Consider the following 24,377-nt stretch of genomic DNA (forward strand, 5'->3'; position numbering starts at 1 on the left):
GTGAGACAGAGTGAGCCAGGGAATACAAACCAGTGACCTTTAATGGATGGAGTCACAAGCAATAGCTTCACGTCATAAGATCAACTGAACATCAGAAGCTTTTCAGAGTGGCAACACTGTTGTATATTCCCATTTAGCTCAATTTTTTAAGCTTCATAATTAGGATGACTTCAGCATCACACCAATATTTCTTCGAAGTTCCTGTGAATCATGACATAAAACAATGGCAAGGTTCCTAGTCAATAGTGTCTTTGTACCAGGGTGTCTGCACCTGGTAAATTACAAATATCAACCTCATTTTAACAAAACAGGGATAAGATTACTTTTTTTTTCCTTCTTTGGGGGAATCAACACAATTCGAAGGGCTTCCCCTCCTATCTTTGAGGGAACAAGTGGTCTATGGGTCATTTAGTTACCCTGTAGTACTAGTTTTGAGCAAATGTAGGATGTTTCAGTTTCCTTATACACAACAGAAGTCTGTAAACATATGGATGTTTGTCCAGTCCTCCTTGTCTCAGTTTCTTCTTCTATGATGTGACACTCTTTTATTTCCAATGCTTCCAATATATTTCTTCCATAAGACATTTGCTGTTAGATTATCCATTACCTTTTCTTTTTCTTTTTTTTCCCCCCATAGAAGTTGTTGAGTAAACTACTTGAAATTCCAGAGTAGGCAATACCAAAGCAGAACAAAATGGTATCATCATCTCTTCTTGCTGTGGGTTTTGCAGGACTAAACACACCTTTCTCATCAGAATCACCTTCAATTCTGGAAAAACTGCTGCTGTGGGATGAACCACGTACTGCTGAAGTATTTTTCTAATGGAAAAGTTTTCTGTGAGGAAATGGAGATCTGACTAAGCTGCTATATTTCACAGACAAGTCTCGATTACACAGAACTTTTCTATGCTTCATTTCCGAGAGGCTCAGGAGCAGTGCTTCAGCTTCACAGTATAATAATGTGCAATTCAGTTAGCTCAGTCTAATCCAATTCATTGCAAACACTTTTACAAAGGCATTTTGGTATTACCCAGAAGTTTGAAACTTCTGCTTTCTGGAAAACCTCAAATCTTCAACTTTTTACTTAACTTCAAGAATGAACCAGATGTTTCAAAATCTCAGTTTTAGTCAGATTTAACACAGGTGGATGAATAGTACACTGAAATTATTTGAAATTCTCATGCCTTTTGAGTTTATTCACAGTATTTTGGTTACTAATGCAACACTGAATTTTGGTATCAAAGAAATTACCCCTTAGATGGAAGGAAGCTATGGTTAGGATTATGATGCCAGCTTAAAAAAAAAGATTAGAAAAAAACGATAGAGATATGATGTACCACAGGCCAGAGTAACATCTCCTGTTGTGGTTGTCAGTTTGTCAGTTTTGCAGTTGGAGGACCCTGGGAGAAATATCAATGTCTGATAAATATTTGAGGAATCCCAGCAGCATTCTCAGCTCTCTTGCTACTCTCGCATTTGCCTCAATTGCTGTTTACAACTATTCTAGCAATTGCTCCATGGAGGGAAGAGGAATCAGTGCAAAAAAAAGATCACAGAGCGCAAAACAGCACTAATGAGTAAACAATCTTCCTCTGTTGTATGTGATGGTGTTGTGATCCTGTGCACTAGTTAATTCTTGGCAGTATTTTTGACATAGCTACGATTTCTCAAAATTAAACATTGGAAGCTTTTTGTCATAAATCTAGTTTTTATAATTCTTCCATTAATTTTAAACATAATCCAGTCATGATCACATGCACCAGTTTAATCATGCAATGTATACATCTAAAATCTACAAAGACCTTAGTCTTCTATGAACCATAAAGACATTAAAGTTGAGCACTATTTACATTATACAACCTGATCTTTCTCCACATTAGAGCTGGACTACTCCCTCCAGAAATGTGCTAAACGGTCTATGCAATACCAAGCAGCTTCTGGCCAGAACATATTCCTTTTTAACACTCAGGTCATCAAGTGCCTATTAATAGGACATTAAAGGCAAAGAGAATCTGTTCAAAGCCTCAAATAGGCGTTGGATGAGACCCACGCTAGAGAATATGCTATATAAGCATGCTCATAAATCATTAAAATTACAATAGGATCTATCATTAATAAGTAAAGTTCAAGGACAGCCTTTATCTTGTTAAATTATCCAAATTTTGCTGTCTATTAGCATACTATTTAGAATGTAAGAATGGCTGTAGGGTTTTTTTCATCCTTCTCAGTAATGACATATTATGCAGAATAAAAAGCCTTAGCAACTGTTCTAAGATGCTATAATAATGCTGGAATTATTCTTAGGGGGAGGTTGTTGTATTAAGCAGCAAGTAATTAATGGTAAATTGCACTGGAAATTCTTGGAAAAAAGACAAATTACACATGCTTTTGTACTCATACCCAGCAAGTCCCATGTAATTAACAATATTAAGATAAATATGAGAAGAATTATTAATGATGAGATTAACTTCACGTCATAGTGCAAACAGATGTATTTCATCTATGCATGTGGTAGGAATTGAGATTTAGTTGTAATTACTAAAAATATCCGACATCATTTCTTCATGAAACTCACCACATAACTATCGATTATTATGCAATCTCTGACATTTATATGATGACTTCTTGCCCCACAAATCATCTTTGCTGAGTTGATTGAGGGGTATTTTGTTGAAGCTGCAACTGCTTAAGAATATGAAACACTCATTCTAGATGATGGAGGTCAAACCCTCAGTAAGCATCAATCTGCAGTGACCAGGCAATTACTAGCAGAGAACGGGGCTGACCTGCTCAGCACTCTATTTATTTCAGGCTTATGAGTTAAAAAACAAAAATAAGTGGACAATTGCCAGAAATGAAAAGGCAGCACATAACAGTAGGCAAATATTGCAAATGGGAAGTGAAGAAGGTTAGTGTGGCCAGACAAAATTTCAAAGGCAAGAGGTGGAATCAGCAGAACCATTTCCTCATTTGAATTTGATTTTGTCTTCAGTAGTTGTGGTACTTGCTCTAGTGCACTTGCTCTGTGCACCTGGGCTTTTTTAGACATAGAAGGAAAGAAGGAAATCTAGAGATTGTTCTTGGATTCAGAAAAAAACATTTTCAGTTTCTAGCTTGAGCTCAGTTTCTTTGTGCCTCAGTTTTCCCAGTTCAACCCATTCATATCTTTATATCCTTTCTCAAGCACTTCAAGGTATGTAGACAATATGGACTAAGTGAGGGCAGACAGGTTCTCACAAAAGTCAAATAGAGTTTTATTCTTATTTCCAGACAGAATCATATTTGCTCATATCCACTGAAGGGCTATTGCCTTGAGGGAAGGTCCATGCTTCTCAAATCACCAATATGATTTCTACTAGGACCTTCCCCAACACTGATTTTCCTTTTTCCCAAGGAGCACCTTGAATTCACTTTAATTCTGGGGTCTGACCAGCTATTACAATAGGCTTTGCCTGTCATCGTTGTTGATGCAAGCCCTTCACATAGTGGCTCTGAATTTGAAGATTAACAGGGCATCACTTTGGTGCCAACTGTGAGCATTTTTCTTGATAAAATCATCACCAGGAAGAGAGTTCTGTCTACATGAGTACAAAAGCATAGAAGGAGAGCTTAGAAACCCTGTATCCTTTAACCTCACTGACACGACAGAAGAGCAATCACCAGAGCTTCCAGATTAATTAATCAACACTTGCAGAGATGCAAATTCTTAAGAGCTTCAGGTGCCTTTCACCTTTCTTGTAGGTCCTGGTTTGAATCCAGCTCAAATCAGTAGGGATGGAGGTAGGTGAGTGACTTCTGCCTGCTTTGTTCAGCAGTGCAAGATCTGGTGACCTCAGTGGAGCCTCCATTTCATTAGGCACCTACAGGTTTAATATCAGAGTAGTAATTAGCTGTCTCAGTGGGCAGGCTTGGGCTGAATGTGTGTGGGAACACAGATACTAAATGGAGTCCCTTCAGGTCATGCTGGAGGGAGGCTGGTCCGTGATTGACTTAGGTGTCACTGTGTTCAGTACTTGCTCTCCTTTTCCATTGGATGTTATCTTGTATGTTCCCTCTCTGAAGGAAAGGTGAATTAAAGGATATAATTTTCTCTGTCAATCAAGTAGACTGGTGGCTCTCATGAGAACCCAACAGCACTCAAAGTCATTCAGCTTTTTGCTAGCCATAAGAATAATAGAAAATTGTCCTACTCTTGAATTGTATTTCACTTTGATTTTTTTTTTTAATATAAAGACACTTCAGTGCCTTTTTCAAGGTAAAATAATTATCTCCTGAAGGTAGAGGTGCTAGTTTGTGTGTCTCTCCATGGACTTTTTAAGCTTTGCTATGGGATTCTGTATTTTGTGATATATCTATGCAATACCTGACTTTTGGTTAGGCTCTGCAAATTGGTCCTTGAAGGGAATATCAGGGTACTGTATCATTAATACAATTTAATATATTTTCATATAAGTGCACTGCACTTCTGACAAACTACATCTCTTTATAAGGATTCAAAAAAACTGTATGCAAACTGAGCCAAGGCAGACTCAGAGGTAGAAAACTACTAGAGGAAACAGTGAAGACCATGGGAGACAAGGAAGAGAAATTATTAGAGAAGAGAGGACCTTTGGGATACATTTTCTGTTATTCTTCTCTTTCAGCACTGAATTAAGTTGTTTAAACCTATAACTTGAAGGTTATAGGGAGGAAAGCAGGATCCCTGAGATTGTTTAATGCAGTTTTTCACCTGTTTGATGTGGTAGCAAGATGATTTTTCAACCATTTCTGGTGTTTTTTTCTCATGTTTCTTTGCTGCCAAGATGATATTTCATTCCCTGTTAAACTGGGGGTTTTCCACACGTATTTTTAGTTACTAATGATCCTGACAACAAGAGAATGAAAGCATTTTGGAACCTACACATAAATAATTGACCCTTTGCATTATTTGGGGAATACAAGAGGTTTACACTTAAAAGCCCTCAGGAAATGCACCATTATTCATGTATGACCTCCACAGTATGCTGAACTCTTGAGTGTGTTCAGTGGTAATAATGACTGAGAAGATGCCAAGACTAATGATTTTTTACTGTGTCCACAAAAGTGCTGCTTTAGCAACTGTAACTTCTGCTCTAAAGGAGGATGTCATCAATGCAAAGGGCAGCTCTATATTTTTCTGTGACTACAGCAGTACCATTATTGTGCAGGAAAATGACAAAAGAATGGATTTACTGTTTTAAGGGCTCCTCAATCAGTCATTGGTTTCAGTGGAGAAGCCTTTGCCTAATTTATTGAGGAAGCAATCGGTCACGAGCTAATACATCCCATACATTAAAGTAAGCCTTTGGGCCTCTGCCCAGCTCAACCAACTGACCCCACAGGTCTCTTTAAGAGTAACCCAGACGGCCAGTCCCTGACATTAGTGGTTTTGTTTGGCTTTTTTTTTTTTGGTTAGTGGCTTCAGAAGCAGCATGGAAATGCTACCCATGGGGAAGACACAAGTCTTGACAGACATCTGAGAGCATCTTGCATAGAGAAAGGGTTTTGATTGACGTGTCTGCTGTGGAGAGGATGAGGACTTGTGGGCTGACACTGCAGAGAAAGATCCAGGTTAGGCTTTAGAAAGAAATGTCTAACAGGAAGGATCACTACAGTTTTGAAATGTATTATCTAAGAATACTAAGTACAGTTTAGTCAGTTGCTTGAAGATTTAAGACCAGGCAGGATCTGGCATACCTGTAGGCCATTATGGTAGCTTGAGATGGATATCACTATGCCAAGATTTTTATGCACAAGAAACATGAAGAGAGCAGAAGGATGTTGAGGTTTAGCAACATGAAGTCTCATAGTCAGCTCATACTGGAGCCATCCCATTCTTTGTGGCTTCAGGCCACTAGGCAGCTGAGAGGATGGAAGAGAAGGCAGACCATAACCACGACCCCATATCCCTTACCACTGTCATCCTTCACTGTAGTGAACCCACAGTTAAGGCCACACAGGGCATCCTACAATCCCTGCAAGACTTATTAGTGATGTTTGTCTTAACCACCTCTCACAACTGCTTTGTGAGACACTCTTTGGTGTCAGCATTTATCCATGCAGTCATGAGCCATTAGGTGGCAGTTCCAGGAATCAGAAATGGTCTGTGTCATTTAAAATCTTTTCTGGAGGGCAGGATTTTGGGTATAGGTACTGGATAGTGAATTTAACCATAGGAAATGAAGGAAAGTTAACACACACTGACCTGATCCTGCTCTGTTGTTTCTGCCCAGCTATATATCAGACCACCATAAAAATGTACTTCTTGCCTAAGGTTTGGGAGAAACAAACCCAACAGCTCTTAGCAGTGACTGGTGAAAAGCACTGGCCACCAATCCCACAGCATGCCCAAGAACAAACTTATTTTGCTGCAACAAACAGTGATCATTTTGTAGGTGACTGCTGCACTTAGGAGAGCTATTTACTTCTTCAAAAAAAAAGGCTAAGTGCAGCACAAAAAATTATAGGTTAAATAGCTTTATAAGCTATAATAACAGTCTAATGAAAACATTTCCAAGGTTGAACACTACTGCTTTTTTGATTGAATGTCCTGAATTTGTACTGTAATGGACAATAGTAAAAGAAAAAAGAATGGAGTAATAGATATTCAGTATTGCAAACTTAACATGTTTCACTTCACTGATTTTGACATTCTTCTTAACAGTCATATCTGAAATATTGTTATGACTCACATCAACTTTCATTAAAAAGTTTATTTTGACCCCTCATAGTCACAGGAAAAAAATTATCATGTGAGCTGTGAGCAAAAAGCTACAAGACACATTCTTTTTCAAGTAAAACAAACCCCACAAAAACAAAACAAAAACTATCCAAAACGCCAAACTGCAAAACACATATTTTTCTTTAACTTTCCTCCTTTTAAACTCACGTCATGATTTTGAGACATGATTCCTGGTTGCTGAAGTCATTAGATTAAAAATACCGTGTATGTCAGCAGGCAAAGAGGCATCACTTCTAACAGTCAGGTCCGTTCTGAGGGGTGTTGTCATACTATTGATTTCTTTTGAAGTCTGCATCTTTACTATTGACTTTCCTAGCAGTAGACATATTTCCTGCATTTTTCGTATCAGTGCTGCTGGGATATGAAGCTGAAGCACAAGCCCTTGCCTTTTTTATAGCAGCACCCATACAGCTGAATGAACACTTTCTGCTCTCAGTTTTCAATTAAATATCACAGTCATGTCAGAAAATGTGTCTGCTAAGTTGGGGAAATACAATCTTTTGGTCAAAACATTTAAAGTTTGTATATCTTACATAGTTAGACCAGGAAACTGTTGCCCTAAGAGTAGAGCCTCCAACCTGTCTTCCTCCTCTGGGGTGCACCTCCAAAACTTCTGCATCTCCAGGAACGGTTCCTACTCTCATAAGCCCTAGATATATAACTTCCTTTTCAGAGAAGGAAAAGTGCATCCTGTAATGTGTTTTTCTCAAGATACTTCATTTACAAAGGCATTTGAGGCATTTCAGCTACAGGTCCCATGAGGTACAGTGAAAGAGCTCAATATCCTCCCCAGTACTTTCTGTAATGGTTCCACTGCGTACACTAATCCTTCCAAGTAGGTGTCTTCAGTACTGGGATTTTCTTTCTCATTCTATTGATCTGACAAAGTTATTTTTTAAGCTTCCTTGACATATTGTAAACCTTATCTACTCATTCAGGCTTTTGCTGGAGGCCAGAAGTCGAAGAAGGTTGAATTTTATTTTACAGGTGTGAAGGAATTCAGTTGAGCTTGTTCTTAGTCAATTTTGCTTCTTGTTAATTGATGCTTTATCAATCTTGTACATGCATCCAGAGGGAATCTGAGTTGGATCATTTTTTATGGTGTGAAAAACAAATAAAACTGCATGGCGTCCCTTCATTCCACTTACCTCTTTTACCAGTGGAGTCTTAAATAAAAAATGGTGTGGATTTTTCAGGGTTCTCTAATTGCCCCAGAGGTCTGGTAGAGATCTCAGCTGAGAGTTTACCTTGTTAGCTGCATCAGGTGTGAGTTTGCCCCTGGGCATATACCCGTCATATATAGACATAGTTTCAGTATTTGACATTTTCTAGTGTCATCTCTGGCTGTGCAGAAGCAGAACTGTAAGGGAGAGTCTAAGAATATTTTCCTTGGAAATCAGAAGATGTCATTTCAGGGATTCTCATAGTGGACTCTATTTTGTAGGACTTCTTTAGAGGAACTTGCGGTTACTTTCTTTAAAACAAACAAACAAACAAAAAGTGAAAGTAAAGACAGCATAGAATTGGTTACAGAGCACATGCTTTGTCATATTTAAATTTTTTCTATATGGCAGCAACAGTGCTACAAAGCTATAGGTTTGCTATAGCCAGAAAGTTTAATTATCAAGACTTTTCTATGACCTGAATCTAGAAATCAAAACAGAGACAGGGTTCCACAAAAATGGTTTAAAAAACTAACCATCTTGCTGATAGAAGCAAATACCTGCCAGATACAGCCTCCATCCTCCATTCAGTTCATAATATGCATATAACTGTCAAGATACCTCTTGAGTATTTTAAGGCCTAAGAGAACATTACGACCAATGATTCATTCTGTCAGTAAGCACATGTATTTCAGTAAGCTCACCACATCCCTTCAGAAACATTTTAGACAATTGCTACTTACTATGACCCATTTTTACTGTTATAGAACCATTTATAATGTGGGCTTGAGTAAGAACCTAGTATGGACCTTTTCCTTGAAAGCTTTTCCTAAGGTATCATTCATAGTATGTATATACAGAGTAACTTAGTAAATGTTTAGTTTAAACTAATGTTAAATTCCAGGCCTGTTTTTAACTAGTCTGCTGAGAAAGAAGTTTTATATCAATTTTAAAGATGTTTGAGTTTTATTTCCACTGCATATTTTCTCCATTTTCAACTTCATTTTTTCTGTTATATTTACTGAAAGGTATTTGCCTAGACAAACCCTAGGTTGGGGATAGAAAACTCTTGCTGAATCTCTGAAGAGCCCATCAGTGTGAATATGCTTTTTTTTTTTTTGACTAAGCACCATGTGTAAAAATAAAAGGGTTCAGTAATAATTTCCTTTTTGTGATTTCAGTTCATATGACCAGCACAGGTTCATATGGTGCACATCATGAATATTTCTGAGAACTTTTACAAAAATGCCTGTCATTTGAATGTATCCAGGGTTCGTCATTTTTTTGGTCTATTTCTCATTTTCCTCTAACTGGTTTCTGTCTTCTTATTTCACTCCTCAAGATCCTTGCTTACTTTTCCATGTTGATAAAGGCTATTTATGAATTCCTATTTCGTTTAAATTACTTCCTTTCCTCCTGAGTTCCTTTATTCCTCTTTACTTCTTTCATTGCTACTGGGGGCTAAGGTTATAATTTAGTCTGCCTATTCTGCTCTGCTTCATAAAAAAAATCCTTTCTGTTCCTGGACAGTAAATAATTCTTGAGCCTGCCTGCCTTTCAGCTTACACTTTAAAAAAATTATTATCATTCTGGAGTCTTGTCCTGTTGCTACACTGTCCTCATCATTCAGTGGAGTTGCCTTCCTTCCTCTGACCTCCCTGCCTTCCCTGTCTCCTACCTTATGCTCCTGGGCTGAATGTGACACAATAGAGTGGGATGTCTATTCTTAGGGATTGCAAAGAGATGATCAACCCCAGGGCCATCTCATCAACTGCTATATAGACAGGGGTAGCTTCTTCGTATTCCCTGTGTCGCTAGTTATAATTTGAAAGTCTGAATTCTCATTTAAAACCTCAAGCCCCTGCAAAAGGATGGCTGTAGTAAAGCAGATGTTGATTTGTTTTAGTGAAATCTAAATGAGAGCCAGCAAGCAACACAGGAGATGGCATGAGCATCAATGATGAAGGAATATCTGAGCGGGGGGTCTGGGCCACCTGAAACACTGTTGCGGTTACGGTTGATTGAGCCTTGGGTAAGGTCCCAATGGATATTATTACAGTGAATCACCACTCACTAAGTTTGTTTTCAGGATGGCCATTAGAGACACTTCTGAAACACTTTTGCAAATAAAGGCAACAGGTCAGTGCTCAGTTCCTAGTCTAACACAGATACTTTGCAGATGCTCAGCATCTCATTTAAAATCTTTAGAACCTTAATTCTGTAGAGTGGCAATGGCAGTAAGCTTTCAGCTGAACTTGTTCATTTAAGGTTATGAAGTTTAGGAGCTGTCTGATTGAACAGCACCTAGTCACTAGGCCTCATGGTGCACAAATCACATGAAAACTTGAATCCAGGGTCCAAAATAATCATTTGGTTTGTGACTTCATAGTGGATGAATTAAAACCTCTCGTTCTGCACTAGAGGTCTTCAAACTCTACAGTTTAGCAGGAAATCCCATCAGGATTTTAATCTTGCAATTGAGACCCATCTGGACTTCTCATGCCAAAAGTAAATTCAGTGATATACACAAGAAAATACTGGGGAGCCAGGAGTTGAGAGCAGATGTAAAAATAAGTCCAGGATGTGGAATTCATCAAATAATTTTGTACACTTACAATTCAAATATACATCTATCCCCATTTTTTTAGAGAAACATAATTATACACGTGTCTCTATACCTCTGCTTACTATCCTAAGGAGAGACACTGCTGATGCATTAATAAAAGTGCCTTAGCCTGAAAGAAATAAGGAAACTAAAACAGAAAGAAGAGATCATTGCACATCACAGAGAACATGTTAAATTTCATCAACCCAGAAGTTACACAACTTGCAGACATCAAATATGACGTAGGAGGGCTCAGCGTTTCCCTGCTATGAACAGGTCTGGGGATCCCAGGAGAATTTCTAATACCAAGAGACTCATACTAGCAAAAGGATACCTTGCACTAGATGGCTGGCTGACACCTGTAAGACCAAACTTCAGAAGCGGGAAGCACAAATTCAGGCACTGCACTGACTTGGACAATGTGGGCAGTCTGGTCCTCTCTCACATTTCACTTTACCTGACCTAACTGCGGCTCATTCAGCGAAGTTCAGCAGAGGTGTGAAGCTGGATTTTTTCATCCAAGTAAAAAAATCTTTATCTTTTGGGGAATAAAGTATTATATGCATCTTCTATTTCTACAAGGAATAAAAAACATTTTATGATGCCAAATTTTTAGTAAGGGTAATTATTACTTATCTGGCCATCACTCCTTATTCTTCATTCAGCAAAAAAGGCATCAATTCACTGTAGTCATCCCAGTCTTATTAGAACATCAGTCTGACTCTTTGTCTACTGATATTTAGAAAAATCAATCTTTTTCTTACAAATCTCTAGGACAGAATTCTAGTATTACCCAAATAATCATCATGCCTTTGTATGATGAAACCTGAACTCATACAGAAAAAATTCACACATTTATGTAACCCACTGACAATGCGTATAAGACTGACTCTGGTATTACCAGATCTTATAATACTCTGTTCAGTGACTGGCTTTTGCTATTGAGTACTGTACTTCTAGATCCTGAGGTTATTGGTTTAATTTTTTTTTCAAGCTATACAAGATGGTATCATCACAGATTTGTGTACACACATTTCTGTTTGCATGTATGTGAATAATTTTTTCTCTAGTATGTAATTACTAGTGAATTAAGAATATACTATATTAAGGCATATGTCCTTCTTTTACATACATACTTCATCATATACAACATCACATACATATACTCTCCTTCTGTTAAGGTAAGAAAAAAAAATTTTTATGCCATTAGCTATTATTTAGTATCTCTTGATATTTTTAGCTTTTTGAAAAATCTCAGATCCTTAAATGCAAAAAAGTGTCAGGTGAAACAGTGTAGAGAGAGATTTTCTTTTGATATAATTACAAAAAGCAGAAGGGATTGGAACAATGTACCATGAGTATTCCTTATTTCTTTCTCTCTCATTTTCTTTGGAAGATACACTCAAAACTGAATCGGTGATTAGTAAGCTAACATGGGTAGAAATGGATTTTAAAATGGATTAAATATCAATTTGAAGTTAACAATCTAAGAGTAGGTCAAATCCACAGAGATTACTGAAACAAACATCAAAAGGCATATTTCAGACCAAATAGTGCTTGAAATTAAAAAAGAAATTTGCCATTGGTTCTGAGCAGCCTTCTGTGGCAGTCCCATCATTGCTCAAGTCTGAGCAGCTCGAGATTTTCCTCACACTGCTTTCCTTCTGTGTTGTACCATCACAGTCCCCTTATTGCTTTTGCCTACATTTTTCTCACAAGTGTTGCTGTTTTGCAGTGGGCAAACTAGAGTGGAGAATTCCTGGGAATTCTCCAGAGAAGGCCTGATCAACCCAAACAGCAAGCTGTACTAAAAAAAATCTTAATCCAAGTCAATAGCTCTTAGGAATTTATCTTAGATGAGACAGAACAGTCTTGTACATGATGGAGTGATGACTGAAGGAAAACTGCTTAGGCTTCAGAGGCAATGGACAAACACTGAGCATTGACCTTTTGGGGTGTTTATTTGCACAGAACTGTGTTTTAGGTAACAGATCTTGCATCAGAGAAAAAAAGAGGATGAGTCTTCCTAGGTTTTGAAAGACAAACCAGAAGGGATAAGATTTTGGGAAGGGAACAGTGGTTGGGGAAGGAATTCTGTAAAACTTGTACTTTGAAATTTTGGTAGCAGCCATCTATTTTGCATCATCTTCTATCTCAGTAAATGGGGAAACAATATTCTACATGTTGTCATGATGTCCAGGCTGATCAGGAACACACTGACAAAGCAACTTAGGAAGGAGGGAGAAGATCAAAGATGCATTGTTTTGGCAAATAATTAAGATATTAAGAAAAAATAAATAAACACAAGGAGAATTAAAAAGACTGAACTATGTAATTATTTCAAGTCATGGGAACTCTAAAAACAATTTTTTTCTTTTTATGTTTTCATTTGTGAAAAGTTTTGAGTGAAATTTATTTTGATGGGTATTACCAAAGACTAGGAAGGCTGTTTTTGGATGCTGAGATTATGAAAACCATTATAATCAATTTAAGAAGGCTCAATTTAGCAAAATTTACTTTCTCAGGAATGTCATCATCTGTGTCATTTGCAGTTTTGAGAATAATCTTCTACATTTATAGACCATATTAAAATATTCAAAGAATGAGACAGACATTTGTTGCTATCGACTACCAATCACCCAAGCACAAGAGAAGACAGTAAACACTTCCTTAAAGGTCCCTCTGCAAGGCATTTCAGGTGGAAATTGTTATGGGGAGAATGGCATGTTCAAAGTTTCACACTGATAGTACTAAAATATTTGCAGAACACAATAATTATATTGCATTCAACACTGGGGAATTTTGTATTATGCCATATTATTCACAGTCAAAAATAAACTCATCTGGAAACCATGAGTAGGTGTTCATGATCATGTCTTCAATGGAAACAGAATAAACTCAAAATAATTTATATTTATATCCTGTGCTTTAAAAAGGTCAGATTCTCAGAGACTGAAACAATTATGAGCTAAATTTGTAAGGAGAAAACATTATAAATAGAAAAATGTAAAAAATAACTGAGACTTACTTGTTTACAAACATTTTACTAAATGCCAAAAAGTCACAATTACATATTTAGAGGAAAACACTACATTGCTTTAAAAAAGCATCCAACTCTACTTTGAATGAAAAACAAAGTAGTCAAATCTGAATTTATATATATATATATATAGTACATATCCACATTAAATGGAAACAAAAAAACACATTTGTAGTCAGCAGATATTAAAGATAACACTAGAAGTTTTTGTTGTTGTTGTTTAACTATGTCAAAAACATGAAAAACATAATAGCATTTTTACATTATTGGGACTTCTCAATTAGCAAAGTTATCTGTCAGAGTTAATGAATATTAACATCAGATGTGCACTGGGTTTTTTTAGGATAGAATTAATTTTCTTCTCAGTGGCTGGTGTGGGGCTCTGTTTTGGATTTGTGCTGAACACAGGGTTGATAATATAGAGATACTTTTGCTGTTGCTGAGCAGGGCTTAGACAGAGCCAAGGCCTTTTCTGCTCTTCGTACTGCCATGCTGGCAAGGAAGTTGGAAGGTTGGGAGGAGACACAGCCAGGACAGATGATCCAAATTGATGAAAGGGATAATCCATACCATGATATAATGCTCAGTATATCAAGTTGGGGGAGAGAAGGAGAAAGGAGAAGGTTTGGAGTGATGACAGTTGTCTTCCCAAATAACTGTGAGGGATGATGGGCTCTCCTGGAGATGCCTGAACACCTAAACAACCATGGGAAACATTGAATTAATTCCTTGTTTTGTTTTGCTTGTGTGAGTGGCTTTTTCTTTCCCTAATAAACTGTCTTCATTTCAACCCATGAGTTTTCTGGCTTTTACCCTTTCAATTCTCTTCATGCCCCTGCTGGTGGGGGAGCGAGCGAGCGGTCCTGTGGGGCTTGTTTGCTGGCTGGGGTTAAACCACAACAGATGATGATCATGATGAGGAAATTATTGCAACTACAGTGTAGGATAGTGTCAATGAGAACCTTTAAGATCAGTAGATACAGAGAACTTACAGCTAAGAAAAGGAAAAGTAGTGATCAACGACCAACAATAATGATTCATTCTAGAAAGGCAAAGCATATCCCAGAGAAGCTGAATAAAATCACAACAATACCAGTATTTTAAAAAAGACAGCAGGGTGATTTAGGTAATTACAAGTTTGTTCAGCCTGCCATCAGTTCTGGGCAAAATAAAGGCATGTCTGACACACAACTCTAGTAATAAGAATTAATGATGGGGGAATAACAAATGCAATCAACATGTTTTTATGAAAAAGGGTGTTGTTTAACTTAATTCATACTATTATTCAAAATGAAATTTCATGTCTGGTTTATCAGTGTAGTATTGTTGATACAGAATAGACTTTCTCTCAGACATTTGGAATGATACTCACATGATGTATTGATTTGTAAGCTAGAGTGATACAAAATCAATGGGACACACATTGAATGCATTGAAACCTTGTTAAACAATGGTTCTCAAAATATAATTACAGAAAGAGATTTTTTTTTCAAATATCTGCGTTTCCCACAAGAATCTGCTCAGACCTACACTAATCAACAAATATATCAACAACTTGGAAATAAAAACTAGACTGTAATTATGGATTAAGTCTTTAAATAACATGAGCTTGGGGGAGCATGGAAGGGAACAGATTGCTGAGTGATCTGGCTCTTTGAAGATATCAAGCAAATAGAATGTGTTTCAGCTGAGCCAAATCTAAGTTTATATGTCTGAAAAATAAAAATATAGTTTATGCACATAGCATGGATGACTTCTGAAGGCAGTGGCAGAAAAGAAGGCATGGGGGTCATAGTCTTCATGCCTACTGAGCATGGTTCAAAATCTTTGAATGTTTAAATGTGAGAGAACTCAGTAGGGGTAGTGAGGTTAAATTAACTCTGCATTTGGCACTAGTGAGATTGCTGCTGGAATGCTATTTGGTACTGGTGTCTACACTTCAGATGGATATTGATGAATTGGAAGGGATTCAGAGAAGAACCACATGAATGCTTACAGGCTTGGGAAATGTGCCTTGTTGTGAAATACCCAAGCAACTCTATTTAGTTATCAAAGAAGGCTTAGAGAATGACCTGATTGCAGTCTAAATACATCCATGGGGGGAAGGGAAAGGGCAGAAGGAATAAATTTCATAAGGCTCTGCAGTGTAATGAACTAAGGTGAAACAATGACTGGTGGTTCAGACAAAATAAATTCCAAATAAAAATGAAGTATGAATTTGAATTGTGAGAAAACTAACCTGTGGAACAACACGCTAAAGGCTGGGGTAGATTTCCTATAATTTGAAGGTTTAAATTCAACATTGAATTTCTCTCTCCTATAAAGAAAAAAAAAGGAAAAAGACAAGAAAAACCCACTATGGTTCTTGGATATGGAGTCAAAATGAGTAGTGTGAATACCTATGCCTTGTGTTACACACCTTACACTGGACAATCACTGGGGTCCTTTCTGCCCTTAAAAAAAATCCATGAATCTTTTTCTCCATACTGACTTCCGGGGTGGAAATTGAGCCAAGAGAAATAGAGCCAGAATACAAAGTAAAACCCTCTAGCAGTGACTTCCATTTATTTCTGGAATGATCTCCCAAGAGAAGAAGGAAGGAGGGCTTACTAGCTTATTTAAAAGGAAGGTAGTAAATACAGAGGAAGAAATAACACTGAGACGGCAACCAGGGTAATAAGCTGAAGTATCTTTTCTTATCCTGCTTTTTAATACTGTTGAGCATTTAACTGAGCCACAGCTGGAAATGAAACATTATGTCTTCAAAATCTGACTTATTTCCCAAAGCTGTCAGTCCCAGTTGTTTGTCTGTGCTGTTTGAGTGAATTGAGAACTGATAGGTGGAGTTGCCCAAATACCTTCTCAGCAGAAACATAGAAGCGACATGAGGACGCTGAGAATGTTTCTCTGCTCTTTGTTGACTGCAGGTTTGTTTAAAAACCTCTCATAGTATTTCTTCATGTTCCACCCTGTCCCAACCTGTTTCTTTTAGCATCTTTTTCAATAAGCTCCTATCTGTTGCTTTCTGAGGACAGCCAGTCTTTTAGGGGGTCATGAAAGCAAGGGATCTGGTTTAGCCTTGTGGAACATGCCTGGAGTGCATTGCTGTCAGTTTACATCTCAATAGGTAAATATGGAGGAGGACAGGCTTTTCCAATTAAAAGTAAATATTCCCACAAAAATAAATGGATATAAATTTTCTACAGCCAACTTTCTGCAGTGTTCTAGGGAAAAGTCTTAAATACCTTAAATATAGATTCTGATACTCTTACTGTGATTACCTGCAGAATGAAAGAACTGATGTGGCTCAGATTCTTCCAGGTAGCATGTTTCTATGAGACATACTTCCATTTCTAACTTTACATATTCCTCTACTTTGGGAGGTCTCTGGTGGCTGAGTAGTTCTTATACAGTATAAATCCATATGTCTAATGCAGTCTGTCATATTTAGGAACTTACTGTTCTTGTATTCATGACATGCAAACATCTGTCACTCAAACCTGCTCATAAATCTAAATTCACTAATAAGACTTTTATATGTCCCTATTTATCAATGAGCAGAATGGTGACCCCGTACATAAATGGCAGCAGGGATGCAGTTGCAGCTTATAAAGTGGTAAAAATTCTGTTGTACCAGAAAGCTGAAATTTCAAAATTAATAAAAAATCCCCAAACCCTGCATGTTAGCAGTTACTTTCAGTGAGAAGAAAATTAATTAAAAAAAAAGAAAAAGAAGAAAAAAACATAGCTCTTTTCCCAAACCCAGTTTATGATCACAAAGCCTGAAAACATGTTCAGTGTTTATGATTACCATTACATAAATTCCCAGATCTTTAGGTTTCTGTCTGCTTGTTTTTCTCTTGGAGAAGGGAGAAAAAAACAAAACAAAACAACAAACCACCAAAATTATATGTTAGATTAAAAGGCTATTTTTCTGTGGAAAAAAAGGTAAATAGTGGTTTTATAGTCCATATTCAAGCTGTGACAGTTGTTGTCTGAATTTTAGGGATTCTGAGTATTGGTGGCTCACTGCAAAAGTGATGGGACACTGGTGAGTAGGGATTTTACCTGGGACTGAGGTTTCCTAAATGAAAGTTATTAAGCAAGTGCTGAGCAATATTGTTATACATCACAGATATTGGTATCCTGTAACCTTGGTCTTGCTGAGCTCTGCTGGCTTGTGCTCCAGGCAAAGTTACAGCGGTTTTAGTTCTGCAGGTAATTGACTGAGGCTACAGTATTAACTTGCTGTTTATGAGGCTTAATTGCAAGTGCAGAGTTTGCTGCATTAACATCATGTTCTGAGCACAAGCTGAGTGCTCACCACAGCTGACTGCATCATGGGCTAATGCCAGCTCTCCTATCTCTGCCTGAAACCCCACAAAACTACAGAAAAATCTTTGTTCCTTCTGATGTGTGTGAATGTCTTTTTTCCTCCCTTTCAGGACGTATTGAAGTCACTTCAATGTGGCAGGTTAGAAGGTCACCTTGTTCACTAGACCCCAGCACTAGGACTGGATTTGACTCCAGATGAGAATTGGTGTAACTCAATACCCATCAGACAGTGGTGACACTTAGGTGCAGTCTTGAATACTTTTTTCATCCTCTTCCTGGAGAAAAGTGTGAATTTTGATACCAACAAGCCTGTAACCACCAGCTTCATTTCAGGCTTCCTGTCCAGAAGTTCTGTTCTGTGGGCATGTATTGGTTTTGCTGCATGGTAACTCGGGAGCTTCTTCTCTGTGCATTTAAAATGGATGTGGTTTGCATCATCTCTGTGAGGGTTGGAGCTCCTCAGGGAGTAGAATGTTGCAATGTGGAGTGCAGCAATGCCAAAATATTTTAAAAGTCTGAGTTTTAGCCAATTACTTTTCAAGGACAGGGTATTCTCAACTCACTCCCAAGTATCGCAGCAATCACATCTCTGACTCATCAAAATCTTCCCAAAGCCAAATTGATTTCTTTTTTTTTTCTCTACTTTCCTTTCACTTTGGCCACCGAAGTCGACCAACCAACAATGATTTCCCCTCCTAGCAGGCAGCTTATGCTGGCTATGTTGCAGCACTATGGTTTGGAAGGGGACTTTCCTCTAAGGTGGCTTTTCTCCATAATCCCAGGGGAGCAGCTTTGCAGACCTTCCCCAAGGCATCCAGGACAGTTAGGGTAGAGCCAAGAAGGATTCCCTTTGATCACTCACCTCAGGTCTCTTGTTGCTAGGCATTTTGTGTAATGAACATCCCTCCCGAGTCTTGCCCCTCATGTCCTGGCACCTCTGGTGATGTTTTGGGTGTAAATCTTAATGGAGTGCCCTTAGCCTTAATCCTCATATTTCTTGGAGTGATAGAGTAAAAAGCTGACAGCTGCTGGTGAGCCATACTGTATTTTACAACCCTTCTTGACTGCAAAGAAAAGGAAATTAAGGCATTGATCATATCCGAGTTCCCCAAACCTTTGCATCCTTCTCTTTGTCCTTTTTTCCACATGATATTCTACCAGTCTAAGAAATAGAGATCCATCTCTGAATACAAGTGATGCTTGAAAAAATATACAAGACTGGGTTTTTTTGATGTTAAGATTGACATTTTAGAAGTTATTCCGTGATTCAGGCTGAACACTGGGCATGTTTACAGCAGGTTCCTACCACAAAGCTTAGAAGCAGAACTGGAACTTGTACATAAGCTTGTACATAAGAAATGTGTCTCTGTATAAATCCATTTTCAAAGACGTGAGACATTTTCAAAGCATGCATTACACTTCTATCAATATTTAAAATAACCCAAAATGTTAGTTTACTAAATATTTTCCTTTACACTTAGTCTTTATGCACTATAAATAGTACAAAAGACTGCTTAATCTTTTACAATTCTATTTTTAGTTCAGGAAAACTTATGCTTCTATTTTCCTGATTATGCCAGCACTGATCACAAATCTGCTTCATGATATGCCTAAAATGATACTGTGCTCCAGTTTCTGGGCAGTAAGAAAATGCTAACAACTTCAATGCCTCAGAAAGTAAAGCATGGGAAGAATCATAGAGGTAAAGATGAGAAAATAAGGACAACAAGCCTAAGGATGAGAAGAGTAATAAGGTAAAAAATTTTCTGGTAGTTTCTAAAAAGCAGGTCCCTTCCAAGCAAGAGTGGAAAGCATTGGTAGTCAGAGGAACCTTCTCCTCTTTTTTCATCTATTTTCCAGGCAGTGGATTGATAGAAATTTGCATTCTCCAGGTGAAAATCTGAAGTCATGTACCAGTGCACGCTCACACAAAAATCACTTAAAAAGAAAATAGCAATCCTATTTGCTGGATAATTAACAATGAGCAGTATCATTCTGTGCTTTATATTTTCACTGAAATTCTTTATCTCAGAGTAGTATGGACAGAAAATATATTTCAATTATACAGCTATGCATGTCTTTTATATTAGGTGGAAATATTTTAATAAATGTTTCAGTTATCCATTTATTGATCTTAATGTATTTTTAATATGCGGGCACCGGTCTCTGCTAACTGAGCTATATCTGCTTCTCCCTAGTTGAGTTCTACAAATTAAAAATAATTCTTTCTCTCTTCCAATAAATAGTAAATGGTGGGCTTCTGTCTTGTGCACAATATGTGCTGTGAGCTGCCTTTCAATTTATGAGATTAATCTGAGTTCACAAAGGGAGGTCTGAATGTGAGCAGCAAAATTAAGCTATAGACTGTAGGAGAAACAAGATCAGATATTTTGACCTAGGATATTTTGCTCGTTCACACACTATTTGAGCCTGCTTCTGCCAGAAAGAAGTCTAAAGTCAAAAACAGTCTTTATAAATAATTGTGTTGTTCCCTACTTCTGCCCACAAAAGAGATTTCCCAGAGATTTTTCAAGAAAATAAAAACATTTAATTCAGCTTTGAAGATTTGGGCTGGACCTCCTCTCTTGTGATCTCTATAGGAGGTCACAGTCCTCTATAGGATCTCCAAGGACCTACCTGAAGATCCTTACCTGGGAATTGTAACATCCTGTGTTTGGGTTATTTTGAATAAGATAACACTTCTCAGGGTTTATGATCACACATACTTAATTTAGACAGTTGAATGTGGGAGGATTTGTTTTCATCCATTTCAACTGTGTTTTCTGCAGCCACGGGACTCACTGATTGCTGATTTCAAGTGGTTTGTATCCCAGTAATTCAACAGGGATGACTTCTGTACCAAACCTCACCTCCTATGAAGCACTAGACATTTCTATTCACTTGCTTGATTCAAAAGTCAAGTGAACTTCTATCTTGATTCAAAATTGGTGAGAAGCTTTCTCTTAGCCTTCTGATGTGGATGGGGGTGATAAACACTAAATTTTGAATTTTTTTCAGTATAGATATTTTGGTCATTTAAGCAGTGGGATAACTGGGATCCTTTATCCTGTGATGATCTGGCTTACTCCAGCAGTTACCCTTACAATTTGTGTCTTGTTCTTTGTTGGTCACAGGGAATAATAATTCCTGTTTTGTAAAAACGACTATGGATTGACTGTGGTGTTGCCTATGCTAGGGTTCTCAAATTAAATATCCTTTCTCCTGGTGAAACTGGAACCTAATTATGTTGAAATATCTTAGAAAAAATCATATTTCCAGGAGTCTCAACATGGGATATTGACAATTAAAACAAAAATGTTATGAGATTTTAGGCACAAAGACAAAACACATTAAGAAAATTGTCCAGAAAAGGTATTAATTTATTCACACATGAGGCAGAAATCATGAAGAACAGTAACAGTAAAGAATAGAGGGAAAGGAAGACAGCTGTGTGTCTTCCGCTTTCACTTTGGTAGGCAGTAAGCAATGAGTGGAACTGTGGAGGAAATGAAGAAAATTGTAGGTGCAAATGACAAACTCAATATTAGATAAAAGTACTGGAGATGTTAGAAGTGCTGAGTATGAAGCTGGAGGGTGATAAAAGACATGAAAAGTCCTTGCAATGGTACAGCAACTCAGTAGAAACTGTGACAAATATTTTAGTGGAGCAAATTTGATTAGGTGGATGAAGACAGCCTTTATTATTTTTTTGACCCTTTCTCTTCACTTTCCAGAATAATGAGCAAAAAAATTGGGGAGAAAAACCCCTTTTCGTCATACAGAAAAGGGAAGTCCCTTGTGCAATATCTTTTACCTGCTCAGTTCCAGCCTGGAGGTTATGTCAAGTATTTTTGGTCTCTAGTCATGCATCTTTAAACAGGGAGTGATTCATCAGGAGAGAGGGTGGCCTATATAGCCTGTATCAATCCATTGGATAACCACCATGCCATTGGGGAAGGTTAGCACATCATTAGGGGGTAGCTGAACATCCAGAAACGCTCCAGGGAAATAAAGGACACCTTCCATTTCCAACCCAGAGCAAAAAAGCATGTTTTTACTCCACCAACTCAGCATTGCCTGTCATCTATCCTAGCAGGAATAAGCTGCAACCAGCTTTCTTTCCTAAGCCTGTCATCTCCTAGTTTGCATCAGTTGCAGTCATATGCTGATTATTATTTTAGGGCAGAGTTTATTATTCCCCATGATGAGGTAGCTCACAGCACATATTGCCCACAAGACAGAAGCCCACCATATGCTTTTTATTGGAAGAAGAGTATTTTATGGAGCACTGACATGTTTTGTCACCTCAGTGCAAGACTGGCTTGTGAGTTAGGGAGCTAATATTCTCATTTATACTTACATGAAGCTGGGATATATTTCCCTTCACAGAAATATGCCAGCAGGGTATAAAAAGGATAATTTTTCTACACAATGTAAAAATGATCTTTCATTGTTCTGTGAACTTGGGGTTCTCTATGCAGAATGCATGAGTATCTTCCTGCAAAATGAAAAAAAACCCCACAAACCAAGCTCCAAAGAAATTACTCTCATCTTAAACTAGGGAGAAATAAGAACGAATGCCCCTTATATAATTAGTTGACCTATGAGTGCAAGGCAAGAGGTGGGAGCACCAGTACATGCATCTGTAAAATAGACTGTTTTATTAGTAAACTGTCATAGGAACAGTCATAAAGATGCTTACAGAGGGGAAACAGCAAGTTGCACTTGCTAATACACTAAATTAAAAACTAGGAAACATGCAATCCATTCCCAGCTCTTTCAATTTTTGTGTCTTTGGCAAATTTGCTTCCTTTCTTTTAACCTGTGGCCCTTTTTCTCAGCAAGTCCCTTTGTAATCTCCAGGTTCACTAAACACATCACAAAAAATATGCAGTTCTGTGGATGAACTCTACATTATGCTATGCTATATGTAAAAAGGCAATTGAAAGAATAATTGTGCTTTTGTGTTAATCCGCTTGTAAGAAAACCCCATAATCTCCCAGAACAGAATGGATAGGCTATTAGCTTGTTCCTATACCAGTCTTTTGACAGCAGGCCATGAGGCATTAACAAATAGACTTATTTCTCATGGGTTTGTGATTCACTTTTTCCAAACTTATTAAAAAAAATGTATCTGCATGAGCAGAGGTGAAAGTTATAAAACAATAAAACTTTCAGGTCTATAAAAAGGGCATATTTATAATTCAGTATTTCTAGGACATTTCTCCTTTATTATGTAGGTATTATAAAGATGACATGAGATAATGTCTGTATATAGTGGTGAAAACATTTATGTGTGTGTCTGTGTGAGAGTGGCGACACTGTGCTCTCGGGTCTCCAGCAATTAGCAAAAGAAGGGGCCCTTAGATTGTGGCAGTGATTCACACAGAGAAGACAGCAAAATCAGAAAAAATAGTGATTTTGACATTTTTTATGAACCCTTCAGAGTTAAAAGAAATAAATAAAAGTGAAGACTCAATACTTGCTTTGTATTTTGACAATGCTAGTAATGTCATCCTGTGTATTTTGACTATCAGTCATTCACTGTGAGTTCATCTTAATATCATTTCCACTTTTGCCAGCACCTCCTTGCCTTTGGGAGAGTGCCAGAAATCAAACTGCTATTGCTAGCCCTTCTTCAGAAGACCAAACTCTTTCTCTTAAATGGGAAATTAGTGTCAGTATTTTCCTTTCCAAGACAAATGTATGTCACACTGGCAAGAAAGAAGTCCACCAGATTCTTACTTAAATTCATGCCTTTGCAGCTAACGATGTTTGGAAGAATGTCACCTTGTTATAATTGGTGCCATGTTGATTTTTTCTTTTCTGTTGGGAATGGGCTGCATTCTAATTTAAGAATCTCTGTAATTTGCTGAGCTGTCTTCCTAAATGATCTCTTTTCAATCCTGCGATCAGCGTGAACCTCCTATTTCCAGTAAAGGAAGTTCTGAACTTAGGTGTGCTGACTGGAACGGGTAAGGAAGAAATCACAAAACACTGGGAAAAAAACCCTTCAAACCAAACACAAAAAGCAAAGGAAAAGCCCATGCCATTATATAGATCCAGTAATTTGTAACATGTGTGATCTCTTCTAATTACTAACTGAGAAGCTTGTTTATGGATGCACTGGAGATAGCAACTGCTTGCTGTCAATGCCTTAGCAATTGTAAAACCAATTATACTCTGCCTTAAATGCAAATAATTAACAGTAAGTGTTTTTTCAGCCTTTTATTCCTCTGTTTATCATTTTGAAAACAACTGGTTTATCTGGGCATGGGCATATCTGAGCAGGAAAAACAGGCAATAATTACAGAAATCACAGATGTTCCAAACAGTCTGCACCAGGGGAATTTCTCCCTGGAAGTCTGCAGAGGTTTTGCCCCAATTTTTTACAGCATCTGTTCGAACAGTTGGATTAATAATGTCTATTAGCAGGCATCATGCTCACTGTAAGGTCTCTGAAAATATTACGCT

The sequence above is a fragment of the Pithys albifrons genome, chromosome 9 (genome assembly GCF_047495875.1).
Source record: "Pithys albifrons albifrons isolate INPA30051 chromosome 9, PitAlb_v1, whole genome shotgun sequence".
NCBI classification, from domain to species: Eukaryota; Metazoa; Chordata; class Aves; order Passeriformes; family Thamnophilidae; genus Pithys; species Pithys albifrons.